Source organism: Dermacentor andersoni, chromosome 11 (genome assembly GCF_023375885.2).
Source record: "Dermacentor andersoni chromosome 11, qqDerAnde1_hic_scaffold, whole genome shotgun sequence".
NCBI classification, from domain to species: domain Eukaryota; kingdom Metazoa; phylum Arthropoda; class Arachnida; order Ixodida; family Ixodidae; genus Dermacentor; species Dermacentor andersoni.
This window is the reverse complement of record NC_092824.1, coordinates 93,704,006-93,717,525: the sequence shown is the minus strand read 5'-3', so window position 1 is coordinate 93,717,525 and position 13,520 is coordinate 93,704,006. Positions and strand designations below refer to the sequence as shown.

Below are 13,520 nucleotides of genomic sequence, written 5' to 3'. Positions count from 1 at the left end.
TGCGTTAGCGGACCATATCAAACGTGTTAGGGACCAGAACCTCAGTGCGTGTCGTACCGATGCGTCAACCGAAGGCGGATCAGTACGACACGCACTGAGGTCGTACTGCTGCGCCTTCGGTTGACGCATCAGACAAGACGTAGGCACAAGGCTTTTATTACGATAGCAATTACATACACTCCAGGTGCATTTATGCTGTCGACACCGCTATTGCCGTCGCCGTGATGTTCCGTATAAATTGCAAGAGCGATAACACCGTCGCCGTGCGCCGTATGCTCTATGTGCGAGCCAAAGCTTGCGAGGGTCAGCAGAGGATCGCGGCTCAATCTCGCGCGCACAAAGGAGGAAAGCGAGGAGGAAAGCGAGGAGGGAGCGCGCCGTCTTTCGTCGCGTGCGAGGCCCTGAAGGGTGGGCGGGGGTCGTTCTACTCCAGCGGCTGCTGCGTAAAGCCCAGCCCACCTGGAGCGACTTTCTTGCGAAAAACTTCCGAACGGCCGCGCGCTGCGTCCGCCATAGAGTTTCTCACTATAACACCTAGAGGGAAATCTGGCGCCACCGTCTATGGGAGTTTCTTAAGGGGGCACCGTGCCGTCATGAGAATGACGGTATATGTGTCGGCGAGGCTCGTGTTGGCTGGTGTTGTAGGAGGCTTCGTCTAAAACGTGGATATGGCTACACATAGAACGCGTTCTCAAAGTAAAATCTTCATGTTTCCATTCACGCATATTACATCTTTACTCCCCTACAATGCATCACCAATCGAAGAAAAGCAAGAACAGACGACAAACTGTTTCAAAGCGAGCGCGAACATTGTCGTCTGTCCTCCAACTTTAGCGGCCCACTGATACTTTTTACGTAACATATAATCGTACACGCAATAACAAGTTATCATATTTAAACAAAACATGTTTTTGCGTAATAATAAAACCGAAACAGCTTTTCACGTGCTGTTTTAGTTGAAAATGAATCATTGCGACAGACGGAACGGTGCTTGCCAAGCACGTCTTCAAGGTGTCCTGTCTCTCCGAGAACGATGCCAATCCGAAGTCACAATATACCGGCATTCCCATGCATACCACAGCGCAGCAGCGCCAGATTTCCCTCTAGGTAATGTAGTGAGAAACTCTATGGCGTCCGCCCCGCCACCGGCAGCTGTTCGCCGGCGATCAAGGCGGGCTGGATATATTCGCAGGCGGTCAATCGCTCGCCGTAAGCGGCGAATGAAGGCTGTCAGCGCGGACCAATCAGGGCGCGGTCGCGTCCGACTTCCTGCCGCCGCATTTGACTCGGCTAGCCAGCCAAGGATCCTGGAGCGAACACGGCGAAAACGATCGACTGATCACAGCAGTCCAGGCGCGGCCAATATTGTGGAATCGTAGCCATCCTGAAGGTAAGCCAACAATAATCACAATTCTTATTGACGTGTGCTTTTTCTTTACATCAGCGTGGGTTCTTCCGATTCATTGTCGCATTGGTTATCCGAAACAAAAAGGCACAAACAAGCGTTTCTATAACTTGTTTTGGTTTGCTTGAGGCTGTCTCTCCCCCCTTCCCCCTTTTTTTTTTCCTACTTTTTTTTTCGTGCGCACAATGCACGCAAGGTCTTCTTTTTCTCTTTTTTTGCTTCTTGTTTTCTCAAGAGCACTAACTTGAGCAGAAGCATGGCGATGTACGCACCGGTTCACACCGCAGCTGGGCGTTTTCTGCGGCTACCAAATATATGTGTTCGTGACTTCCTTGCGCTATTACTTTGAGTGCAAACTGGATCTATCTACACCACCTAGACAGGTGGTGTAGTTCATAGATCTAGTTGGTGTTGGCTGGATGGATGGATGGATGGATGGCGGCTATACCCTTTGTAACGGGCGGCGGCTGGCGCCACCTAGCCTTTTGCTCCCCCTCCTATTTTAATATTATTCTTTTTTTCCCTTTCTTTATCCTCTTTTCCTTAACCTAGTTTTCACTCCCCTCCTCCCCCCAAAATAACTATCTAAAACAGTAGAGGAAACATTATCTCCCCGATTTATGGTATTATCTCTCCCTTGACTTCCTCCACCAATCCTCTAGCCTCCCCCTCGTTACTGCCACTCTTTTCTCGTCTATTTGCCCTCGTTCCCCGGGAAAACCTAATGCCCCTTCCATATCTGCCAAAGTTCCCTCTGCCAGGGTTGGGCGAAGGTCTGAGCATCTCAGCACTATATGCTCAGTGGTCTCCATTTCGGCTCCGCATGCTGTGCACCGAAGGTCCACGTCTTCAAATTTAGCCCTGTATGTTTTCGTTCTCAAAACCCCCGTCCTAGCTTCGAATAATAGTGAGCTACCCCGCGAGTTATCAAATAAGAGCTCTCTCTCTTAATCTCCTGTTTTTGTGACCTATACATAGATAGCGCTGGCTTTCCGAGCATTCTTTCTTCCCACATTTTTCTTTCCGTCTCCTTCACCTCCTTTCCCACACTAGAACCACGTTGGACCCCCTCCCTCGGCTGTAGGTATCTATTCCTCAGCTTCCTCGTTCTGAGTGTCCACTTTGTGTTCAAACTTTTCATGTACAGATATTTGTACACTTTTCCTGCCCACCTTTTTTCCTCCAGTGCTGGGAGTCTCTGTTCAAATTTTAGTTTACTTATTGCCTCTCTGCCTTCGAATGACGTCCATGTCCCCCTGCACTCCCTCATTAGGGGTGTTCCCGTGTGCTCCTAAGGCCAACCTGCCTACACTTCTCTGTCTCGTTTCCATGCATGCCTGAACTTCCGATTTCATGCACAGTACTGAATTTCCGAATGTGAGGCCAGGTGCCATAACCCCTTTCCATACGCCCCTAACCATGGACCTCGTACCTATTATAGTTCCAAAGTGCCTTACGTTTCATTACAGCTGAGTTCCTTTTCGCTTTTTCAATCATAATTTTTTCCTGTTCTTCCAAGTACTTTTTGCCCTCGTTTAGCCATATGCCCAAATACTTGTATTTTTCAACATGATCAATCTTAGTGCTTTGTATTTCCAATGGTTTCCCCCTTACTTCATTGTATACTATTATCCCAGACTTCTCTCTACTGAATTGCAGTCCCAATTTTTCTCCCTCCTCTCCACATATGTTCATTAGTTCCTGTAGCCCTACTCGGGTGTCAGCAAGCAGTACAATATCATCTGCATACATCAGTCCGGCTAGTACTTCAGCTACCTTCTGCCCTTCCAGCATACAGCTTATGTCAGTTCATATTGTGCTCTGTTCTAGTCTCTTTTCCATTTGGCTCATGTAAATCATAAAAAGCAGAGGCGACAATGGATAGCCCTGCCTGAGACCTCTTCTTATTTTAGCTGGCTTTGTAGTTTCCCCCTACCATGTTATCTCTACCTCATTATCTGTATAAACTTGTTGTAGGAACTCAATCATCTTTCTATCTAGACCATATTCCCTCAACTGGCTCCATAACTTTTCTGGGTTTACATTATCATAGGCTGTTGTTGTTGTTGTCGCTACACGTGCGTGGCTGAACGCGATCACGATTGCCATTGCACAGCGTGGCCAGCCTCAGCGATTTCTCCGCGTCCTCCAGTACATGTTTTGATGAAGGATAACAGAAATAAAAAAAAAAATTGTCAGATCGGTAATAAACGTACATAATAAGTCGTCTTATTTGTCACCATTGCATAAATAATGGTTCAGTTACACATACAAAACTATTTTTCACTGCACTTCACCGGGAATGCAATCCCGCCGTTTCTAGCAACACTGAAATCGTGGCGGCGGCGGCCGCCTGTTTTTCGCCGCAAGTGGGTTCAGCACGGCGGCGGTACGCTGGCGTTTCGCCACGCTGGTGCGGGCCGGACTGGCCGGACGCAGTTCGCCGTAAAAGCACGCTCCGCGTGGGCCGGCCTGAAGGCGCGGCGCATCTCGAAAGCGATCTCCGATGTGGATAGAGTGCGCGGTTTTGTGGGCCTCACTTCAAAGCGATCTGTGATATGTACAAAGTGCGCCGAATGCTGGTGCAGCTTCGTATGCGCTGTGCTTTCGACGTTTTGTTCGCGTTGAAGCGAGACGCAGCACAAAAGTCAATTCGCTCGCTGCTGCTGCCGCATTTCTTCGCGCCTGCGTTTTGAGAGCGAGTTTCTGCAGTCATCGAGTGAGATGTGTCCATGTTTGCCTGTGCGACCGTGACACCGTGCTTGTTAATTTACTTAGTGAGCGAATAGTTTATACAGCCGATAAATCTACTATGCTAACTTCGTGTACCCGTCTACTAATTTGCTATCTCAATCAATGCTTAGCCTTTCCGACGAAAGTGCGATTTTTGTGTCTACCATCCGGCGAGCGCAGCGCACAAAGAAGGAAGCTCTGCATGCATAGGATCGGGCGCGCTAACTTTGAGGTTGCAGAAAACGCACGGTTTTGTGAATAAACGAGAAGGGGGTTAACCGACAACCTTCGCATTTCGCGAAGGTTGTGGGTTCGGTTCCCACCTGCGGCAAGTTGTTTTTTCATCCACTTTAATTTCCATAATTTATCGATTCTTTATTTTCATTTATTAAGCACAAGTAATTTACCCTATGTTGTCCTTGGTGTCAGTGTTTGTTAGCTTCTCATGATATGTCTAATAAAAATCGGGCCCCTCGGTTAACCCCCTTCCTTCTCGTTTATTAACTAACGAGGGTCTCGAATCCGGCAACATTGATGCCTACAGGTAGCATATGCGGGTTTATTGACCAGTTGCCTTCACCCCACAAAAGATCACGTTCTCGTGACGCCTGCGGCAAAAAAGACGTTCCACGTCCGCCATCAAGGTCTGTGAGTGGTGGCGTTGGCTAACACTCCCAGGGTTCCACTAGTACACATAAATACCCAAGAAAGTAGATGGCAAAACAGCGCCGCGGTAGCTCAATTGGTAGAGCATCGCACGCGAAATGCGAAGGTTGTGGGTTCGGTTCCCACCTGCGGCAAGTTGTTTTTACATCCACTTTAATTTCCATAATTTATCGTTTCTTTATTTTCATTTATTAAGCACAAGTAATTTCCCCTATGTTGTCCTTGGTGTCAGTGTTTGTTGGCTTCTTATGATATGACTAATAAAAATCGGGCCCCTCGGTTAACCCCCTTTCTTCTCTTTTATATATATATATATATATATAGTCTTCAAAGTGATGGAATAATCTAGCTGTATGCATGGCATACATAGTGCTGGAAGATTATTTTCTCCTTTGCTCTATGTAAACTTGTTTTGGGTGGATTACAGCTTTCTGGAAATGGTGGATGTTATTTAGAACGCAAGCCTTGCTTGTGTTGCAGCGTGCGATGTAGTCGTGCACTGCCAAACATGTGTGCAGCTGTAGCGAAGCTAACTTCAGCGGTCAAAAGCTGGCAGCTTCGGGCTATAGGTGTTTGAAGAATTGGTGCACCCTGATGTCAGAAATGAGTGTCATGTTTGGCTTATACCTAAATTGAAGAAAAACCGCATAACTATGATGAGGCATAATTTCACTTATGAAGGCCTTGATTATTACAGACCATTTCTGAAATATAGTTTTGAAGAAGCCTAAAGAGTAAATCCTTACTTTGGCTCATCGCTTCTTTGAGTGTAAGGAGGCAGAAGCTTCGAATAGCGGACGGCACCTCAGGCTGTCGCCACAAATTGACATGTTTTAGAGATATTTTGATTGCAAGAACTGAACATATTTAGGAATCACAGCACGTATTTGTGGCTTCTAACCCATGCAACTAACATTTGTTTGTTCATGCTATTTGACAAGCAAGACAATAAAATCCATTATGCGAAATAGAAGTGAGGCGTGCAGACAGGACACAAGAGTAGAGAGGTGGACAACACGAACGCGCTTGTGTTGTCCACCTCTCTACTCTTGTGTCCTGTCTGCACGCCTCACTTCTATTTTGCATAATGAATCCTTACCAACTAGCTCAGCTTTCTGTCGTTCTAAGACAATAAAACTTGTGTAATAATGTTTTACATGTTTCTTTGTCTAGTCCTGTTACACTTATCATTCTCTTGAGTACACATCTTGTGTGTGTGGTTCTGAAATAAGTTTCCATATGTATGGGTACTGCATTGACCAGGCATGTGCTCTACCATCCGAGTGATCGTGCAATGCTACTTTGGAGGGCTGATGGTCATCTTCACAGCACACAGGCAGAGAGATTTTCTCAGAAAACAAAATTCACAAAGGGATTCTTTTCAAAGAATATATGCAGATCCAAAGCAGATCTTGGATCCTTTGTGAAGCAAAGCTTACATGAAGCGATTGCTATAAATTTGCTCATTTCAGAACTGCATCTTTTGTGTAAAGAAAACTGGCAAGTGTGCACGTTTTCTCATGCACCTGTGCTACTTAATGGGACACACATGGAAATAATCTCAAAGAGCTAGTTGATGCTGGCACTATAGAAGTGTACGTGTGATTGTTCCCTAATGGTTGCAGCATCTGGCTGCTGTGTCGAAGAACCGAGGTTCGACCCCGACATCGGGCACGTAATTCAGTTTTCTGTCTCTCTCTCTTTGTTTTTCTTTATGTACGAGCTATTTGGCAAGACCGTAGCAACTAGCCATGGTCGGGAAAGCCTGGGAGGGTTTGCAAAGAAAGCTTTACTTTTAAACAGTGGATATAATAGAGATATTACAGGCAACAATGGACTGCAGAGATAACAGGCCACAAACATGTTGCTTATGAGAAAATAATTGCATGTGAATTATTTGTCACATTTCTTGAGACTTCAAAAACGTGGTTTTACTTCAAAGGAATGCAGGTGCAAATAGTTAAAAAAAAAAGAAGAAGAAAAGAAGGTGTAAAATTTACTGGAGTTAGATTACTGAAATGGTTCAGCTCAGTCACTCCGGGAGTGGGAACTCTCACCACTTCGAGGAGTTAAAAGCAGTGGGATTGATGAGTATTTCTACTCTCCCGTATTGTGTGGGAATGGAATGGAAGGCCCCACTCCACAACTCTAGTCTTGACTGCCCAAGTCTATTTGGAATTGGTACCTGTTCAAAAGGTGTTAGTTCAAAGTTTTTGAAGGTCTTTGTGCACACCAGCTGTGCAACAAGAACAGAACACTACCATAATTCCTGGTTCTTACACCTACTGCCGCCTCCCCAAAGTGGGAGGCATAGATGTGTGCTGGATTGGCATTAAGCACTAAATGGAGGGTGACGTAAAGTGCACATAGTGAAGCTTTGCGACATTGAACACTCGTAGTTGAGCTCATAATCAACCTTCTCAAAGCGTATTTTCAGAAGAATGTCCCTCAAGTGTTGCCTTACAATCGTGGCTCTAGATTGAAAGTGATCTGGGATGGATCAGTGACGGGTGTGACTAGAATCACAAAAATCCTAAGTACCCCTTTGCATGGCACTCTTAGATGCACAAAGAACTCTGGCATTGTAATCACAGTTGAATTATTTACCCTACTCATAGGTACAGTATCATAATCGTAACCATGCTTTTCTCAGTGACAGGTGCAGTGATCACCAAAACTTCGAAATTGTAGACACCCTATCTTGGCAATCTTGGATGCGTTAAGAATTTGGGCCTTGCAACGTCTTAAGTGCTTGTTTGCGTTACTCATTTGTTTATAATAACACAATGGCCATGCCTTTTGTTGCCAGGACCCTTTGGCAGACTTCATTAGTCGGCGAAATGGCAATGCTCCGGCGAGCGTACAGGCCAATTAGAAAGCACCTGAAAGCAACAGCAGCACTGCAGGCAAGTTGCTTGCATTCCTTAGCACTTGGTAGCATCTTCATTTGATGCCTTCCAAGCTGCAGCAACGATTGGGGTCTGCATGCTGGTATTGCATTGCGCTTGTTTCCTTCTTGCTTCGCCGTTTGATACGAGAGCTGTCTTAAAATGTGTGCTTGGCTTCTTATGCGTTGCTCTGCCTTAGTTTTGGCTGCAATAAGTGGTCTGATGTTTTTATTCATTCGTTGTTTTTGGTTTGTGAGACGTATGTCCTGTTTAAAAGCATTTCCATAGTAAAAGAAATGGAGTTATAGATAAACTAGGTTGACCTTAGGTTGTGCTGCATCATAATAGCTAATTTGCCATTGTTGCAGTTAGCCACCATGTACTAATTAATGTATCCATGGCATGTTCAACCAAAAGTACAGATTGTACAAACCATGTTTCAGTGCACTGTGGAAGAATTGCTGTAACACAGTCATTGTGAGCTTGAAGAAGTTAATAATAGCAGATGCAGTGGATGAAGTGTTTGTTCCCCTAATTATTTACTATATGATGACATACTAATATTTGTCTATCTTTACTATAGCAATGTTCAGTGTAGCAGTGTTCAGCTGTGCGTTGATGTAATGACATGCAGAGCTTCTGAATAGCTCATAACAGAGCAGCATTACGCACTGCACTCCAGTATAATCTCAAAATTTAAAATTTGGAGGTTTTGGTTCGCATGTTTTTGTGCTCGATGAGTTAAATGCCTCTCCCCCCTCATCATTATGGCCGTAAAACTATATGCTGCATGGCATATCATGGCATATCATGGCTATCCTGGCAGCGACAATCTTGGAGTTGCTTACGCTATTATCGAAGGCCCCTTCTGTGCTTCAACTTGTCTTTTTTTTTTTTTTGGCCCAAACATGGTTATGTGTGCTGAAATGAAACTGTTACAACCAGTATAAGCATTAGAGTTTATTAGTTGCAGCTATCGCTTGAACATATCTTAATGTCATGAAGTTGGTATGCAAGCTACATTTGAAAGCCATGTGCATATTTGTTTACTGTGGTCCTTAATTGTGGTAGCTAAAATGCTATGAATGTGATTGTTGATATTGTACAGCTAACTGCAATATAAGGGCAGGTCTTACAAAAGAATGAACATAAGCCTCATAACCTTGCTTTCCTTGATAAACATGATATATATTTACAGTCATTTATAATCACATTGTTTTGTTTCTTTTAGTATGATTCAATATGACACATGTTTATGTGCTTATTTGTCCTGAAGGATATTGGTCTTGCAGGTTTCTTTAATAAGATTCTTATTTTCTGGAATGAAAAGTTGTGTAGGACTGATAACTAAATGATAAAAAGCTGTTTGCTATTTCAGATGCGAAAAAGAGAACCACAATAAGGCACTGATATCATGCCACTAGGTCACAGTACGTTGTGGTCTCACATTGCCATCATCTTCATTCCCAGCGCTGCATGAGTCGCACACGCCAAGTGGAGTATCACTGATCCTGCTTCACCAATCGTTTCAGCCCTTCTTGGGTGAAGTCATGCCCTGTTCATGACTTCTGATGTTGTACATTGCATTTTAAATGTGTATGTGTGTATCTTGATGTTCCACCACTTGTGCCTGCACATCGCTCAACTGGTCCTTATCCAAGTGTGGAGTGTGCTCTTGCGCGAGTTTACTCGGTGATACTGAAAGTTGTTTACGTGTGATTAGAGCATTGGATGTTTTCTGGTGCTGTATTTTAATACCACTTGATTATTTTTTCTTTAATAGCACCACTACTTTTTTAATTGTTGAACTGTCCGTGAAAGGTGATTTCATAGAAGATGGGTGATATGAACAGAACACCTTATCAATTTATCACAAGCCAAGGAGCCCGCCTTGTGCACAAGGTGATGATGTGGTCTGGTTGATGCATGTTATGAGTGGGGTTCTTTTTTCGCCTTCTTTCATCAATTCAGTGCAGCGAAGCAAATATATAAATAACCTTTTGCTGAACACAGCATTCTGTTCATTGAACACTGTAAGACATGTTTATTCAACACCTTTATTTTAATCATCAGCATCAGTTCATTATCATAGTTACAACAGGAGTTCCCACGTTATCTCTTATCCGTGAAGCACTGCTGCTTTGTGTACAAGAAAAAAAATTTAAGCATTTATCACTGTCATATTAATGCAGCTTTTTGCACACAAGACGAGGACAAAGAAGGGGCTGAGACACTGCACTTGTGTGTCTGTCTCTTTCTCGTCCTCGTCTTGTGCGCAGAAAGCTGCATTCATGTCCTACCAACATGCCTAAATAGTCACCTTAGTCATATTAATGTAAAAGACGGAAAAAGCAGCATTTTAGTAGACAGCTGATGATACTTATCCTATTGGTTATGGCATAAGAAGAATAAAATGACAGTTGCTAGGTTGACTGGAGCCCCCCTTGTTTTAGCCTGTCTGATTATATATCTGGGCTTTTAGATATGAGCAGTTTATTTTTGCTGGTTCTCTTTCCTTTTTTTTTTTTTTTGTTGAGCAAGTTGTACAGTCAAACCTTGTTAATTCGGATTTCGCGGGACCGAAGAAAATGTCAAAATTAACCGAATGTCAAATTATTGAAGGTATCAAGAAAACTAGTAAACGCTTACTACATCAACATGCTTTTGTTTATTCATCGAATCAGCAAACCCTGTTTCTATTTTGCACAAAAGCAGTGTGGAAACTGCAATTCTCGTCTCGTGACTGATTAGTGCTCGCAGTAGCGAAGACCTCGCGACTTTCTTCACAGCGCGGTCACGGCCTTCATCTGAGACTCTTTTCACTACCGTGCGCACATCCTGATTATTTTTTCGCCACTGTTGCCAGGTAAACAAACGCCCATCGCGATGTAGACTGCACTCCCCATCCTGAACAGCTTCACACTGAGTAAAAACAAAACTACTGTTTGCCGCAACCGCCGTGCCGCTATCGACGGGATCATGTATGGCAATGACGCAGTCGTGAAGGCATGCGGCCAACGTGGTGCTAAGTGCAGCTGTAAAAGCAAGAACAAAGGCTTTAAAAGCACAAATAAGCACAACGCGTTCTGGCGTCACTATCATTGACATTTGGTTTCCTCTTATGACTGTGGGGATGCGAACTGCGCCACTTCATTTTCGTGGACGCTAACGCTGTTCTTGCTCTTTTGCGTCGCTCATTTGCAGTGCTCCGCGCTCGCCGAGCTCCAAGAGTTGTCTGAATTAAGTGGTGTGTGGCCAAATAGTTTCATTACCTTAAATAATGCATACGCTTGCCGTGACCAGAGGACGAGTCCGAATTATCCGACTTTCCGAATTAATAAGGGTCGAATCAACCAGGTGTTACTGTAATGGTATAGAAAGCAAGCAGCCAGTTATACATGGTGTCCTACATAACTTGAGTTAAGAATTTAAAAATAAAAGGCGTGTCGGAAGCAAATTGAACCCAATGCATGCTATTCGCAATAGCTTATAGTAACTCGGACAATTCTTTGTTTTCCCCATACCTCGCTAATTAAGTTTAATTGCCCAACTTTTTTATTATTGGCTGAGGACCCGAAGTATGATACGCAGATTTGTAGTGCACCTTCAGAAACCACTGATCGAGTTGTTTCCTTTACGATACGTCTCGCGTAGCCCTTTTTTCCGGGTTGCAAAGAAAGCCCGCAAGATATGGAAAAAGCCAAGTGATGGGAGCGTTTGCATAGAGGTATCGTGCTGCTCTCAAGCATGCGTTTGGTGAACAAGGTTAGCTCCCGTTGGATGACGGCGAAAATGCATGCCATTGGCGGAGTACTGCCGATGAGATACAGAACGGCCTGCCGCTTCCTCGTCGCCAGTCACGATGCAGCCGACCTTGTTCGCTGAACGCACACTTGAGAGCAGCACAATACCACTGCGCAAACGCTTCATCACGTGGCTTTTTTTTCATATTTCGCAGGCTTTCATTGCAACCCGGAAAAAAGGACTACGTGAGACGTATCGTAAAGGAAACAACTCAATCAGTCAACTCAACTATCAAGTCTGATGCTTCTACTGTTCTTCTTTGCAAAGCAGAACCCCATTGGTGAGAATTTTTGTGAGAGCATCACAAAGTGTCTGCATAGCAGAAATGGTGGTGCCGATATCTTGTGACACTATTTAACCAATGCATGCCAAAGTTTTGTTGGAATGACTGACTGTTCTAGGGTCTCAGTCGTGCTCTTGGGACAAAAGAACGACAACAAGGTAGTCCGAACAATCAAAAGGGCATTTATTGCGCCTTTTAAACACTAATGCCAGCTAGCCAGGTCGTGACTAATGAAACATGTTGATGGTGCTGACAAATAGACAATTTTTTTTAATGTTAAACATCCCTATACTCATCCACTGAGCTTGCAGCTTCAGAAACATAAATACCACTGTAGCTGCATTATCATGGGCCGTTTGTGTTGCATCCATTTCTTGCACTTCAGTTCAGGAAGGCTTAAGAACTATCGACAGGTTATGTCCCATGTCTGGGTAAATTCATGCTTGCTTGAATGATTGGGGCAAGAGGGGAAGGGGGCAAATCCATAGTCTAGCTCATTCTTATTACCCTGCACATTAATTAATATAACACAGTAACTCCTCTTACATCACTCCACTTGCAACCCGAGCCATAGTCATAGTCGCATGATTTTCTTGTGTTGAGGTACAGGACGCATAGGGATGATTGCTCTATGCCAGGAGGCTGCTTTAAAAGAACATTAAGGAGAAATACATTTTATTACTGAATTGGATTCTCTTAAGACCCTATTTGCATTATTTTTTTTTTACTTAGACAGTATCAGGAAAAAAAGTTCCGTTCTCAAATTTTGTGCCAGAACTACGGTGGCGATGACATTAGTGTGATACCGCAACGTATACCCTCTAATATTTGGATTGTTTCTGCTCGGGAAAATGTTCAAAAAGTTGCCAGCTATAGCCTGCTTTTGCTTTCGAAGGCATTTGAAGATGATCCCAGTGGTGCTTCCACCTTTTTTCCTTTCTCGTATCTTTTGTGGCTTGTGATGGCTCAGATCATGGTCTCACTCACTTGTTTGGTACTTGGCAATGTGATATACAAATCCAGGTTACTTAACTTGCTATTTCTCCAGTGTTCTTTTAAGGTATGTACGGTGCTTACCAATGAGTAGGAAGTCCAGCATGTCCTTGTATTAGGAATGGTTTGGTCCATGTGTGCCCAACAAATGTATTGTCCTTACATTCCACCTGGAATGGCACTTCGAGTACCTGTATCATAAAACTGAACTTGCGTTTCGTGTCTCTGCTGCCGAGAATCGGAACACTCTCCATGCTGTTGGTGCGCGAACATATATTTTGTGCCTTTGTTGTCATGTGCCTCATAGAAGCACTTGTGATGAATGATTGTCCAGTGTTCCAAGGGTAGCAGCCCCCACTACCTCCCCGCATTGCTGAAACGTTGTGCCGGCCATATAATAAAATAAGGGGGGAGTTTTCTTGACATGACTGACTGCTTTGAACAAAAAGCTGTAGTCGGCTGTAAATGCAGACTCTTGTAATAGTTTGTCTTGGCTTGAGCTTGAAAACCTGATTATAACAGTAAGCATATGTGATACTGTGTGTTCTCATCATTGAAGCATTTTCAGCAGCTGCGCGTCGTGTTACAGCAAATGTTAGCACGACCTTCTTTTTTTCCTTCTCCGCTTTGGAAGTCTGAAGGACTTCGTTAAATCGGGAAAACGTAGAAAAGGTTGAAAAATTTTTTCACCACTGGGCTCTCTCAGGTTTTTCTTTAAGTTGTCTATGATACAAAAGCCTTGCATCCA

The 13,520-nt window shown here is 44.0% G+C and overlaps 1 long non-coding RNA gene and 1 other non-coding gene across 2 annotated transcripts; both read left to right on the top strand.

Annotated features, from left to right (window-relative positions):
* The first annotated feature begins 4,865 nt into the window (after positions 1 to 4,865).
* On the top strand, positions 4,866 to 4,938 carry TRNAS-CGA (transfer RNA serine (anticodon CGA)). The gene has a single exon. It is a non-coding gene; the product is annotated as a tRNA-Ser (tRNA).
* Positions 4,939 to 5,866: 928 nt separating this feature from the next.
* Positions 5,867 to 13,195, top strand: LOC140214126 (uncharacterized). Its single transcript, XR_011891063.1, has 2 exons — positions 5,867 to 7,710; positions 9,071 to 13,195. It is a non-coding gene; the product is annotated as an uncharacterized lncRNA (long non-coding RNA).
* The last annotated feature ends 325 nt before the right edge of the window (positions 13,196 to 13,520 follow it).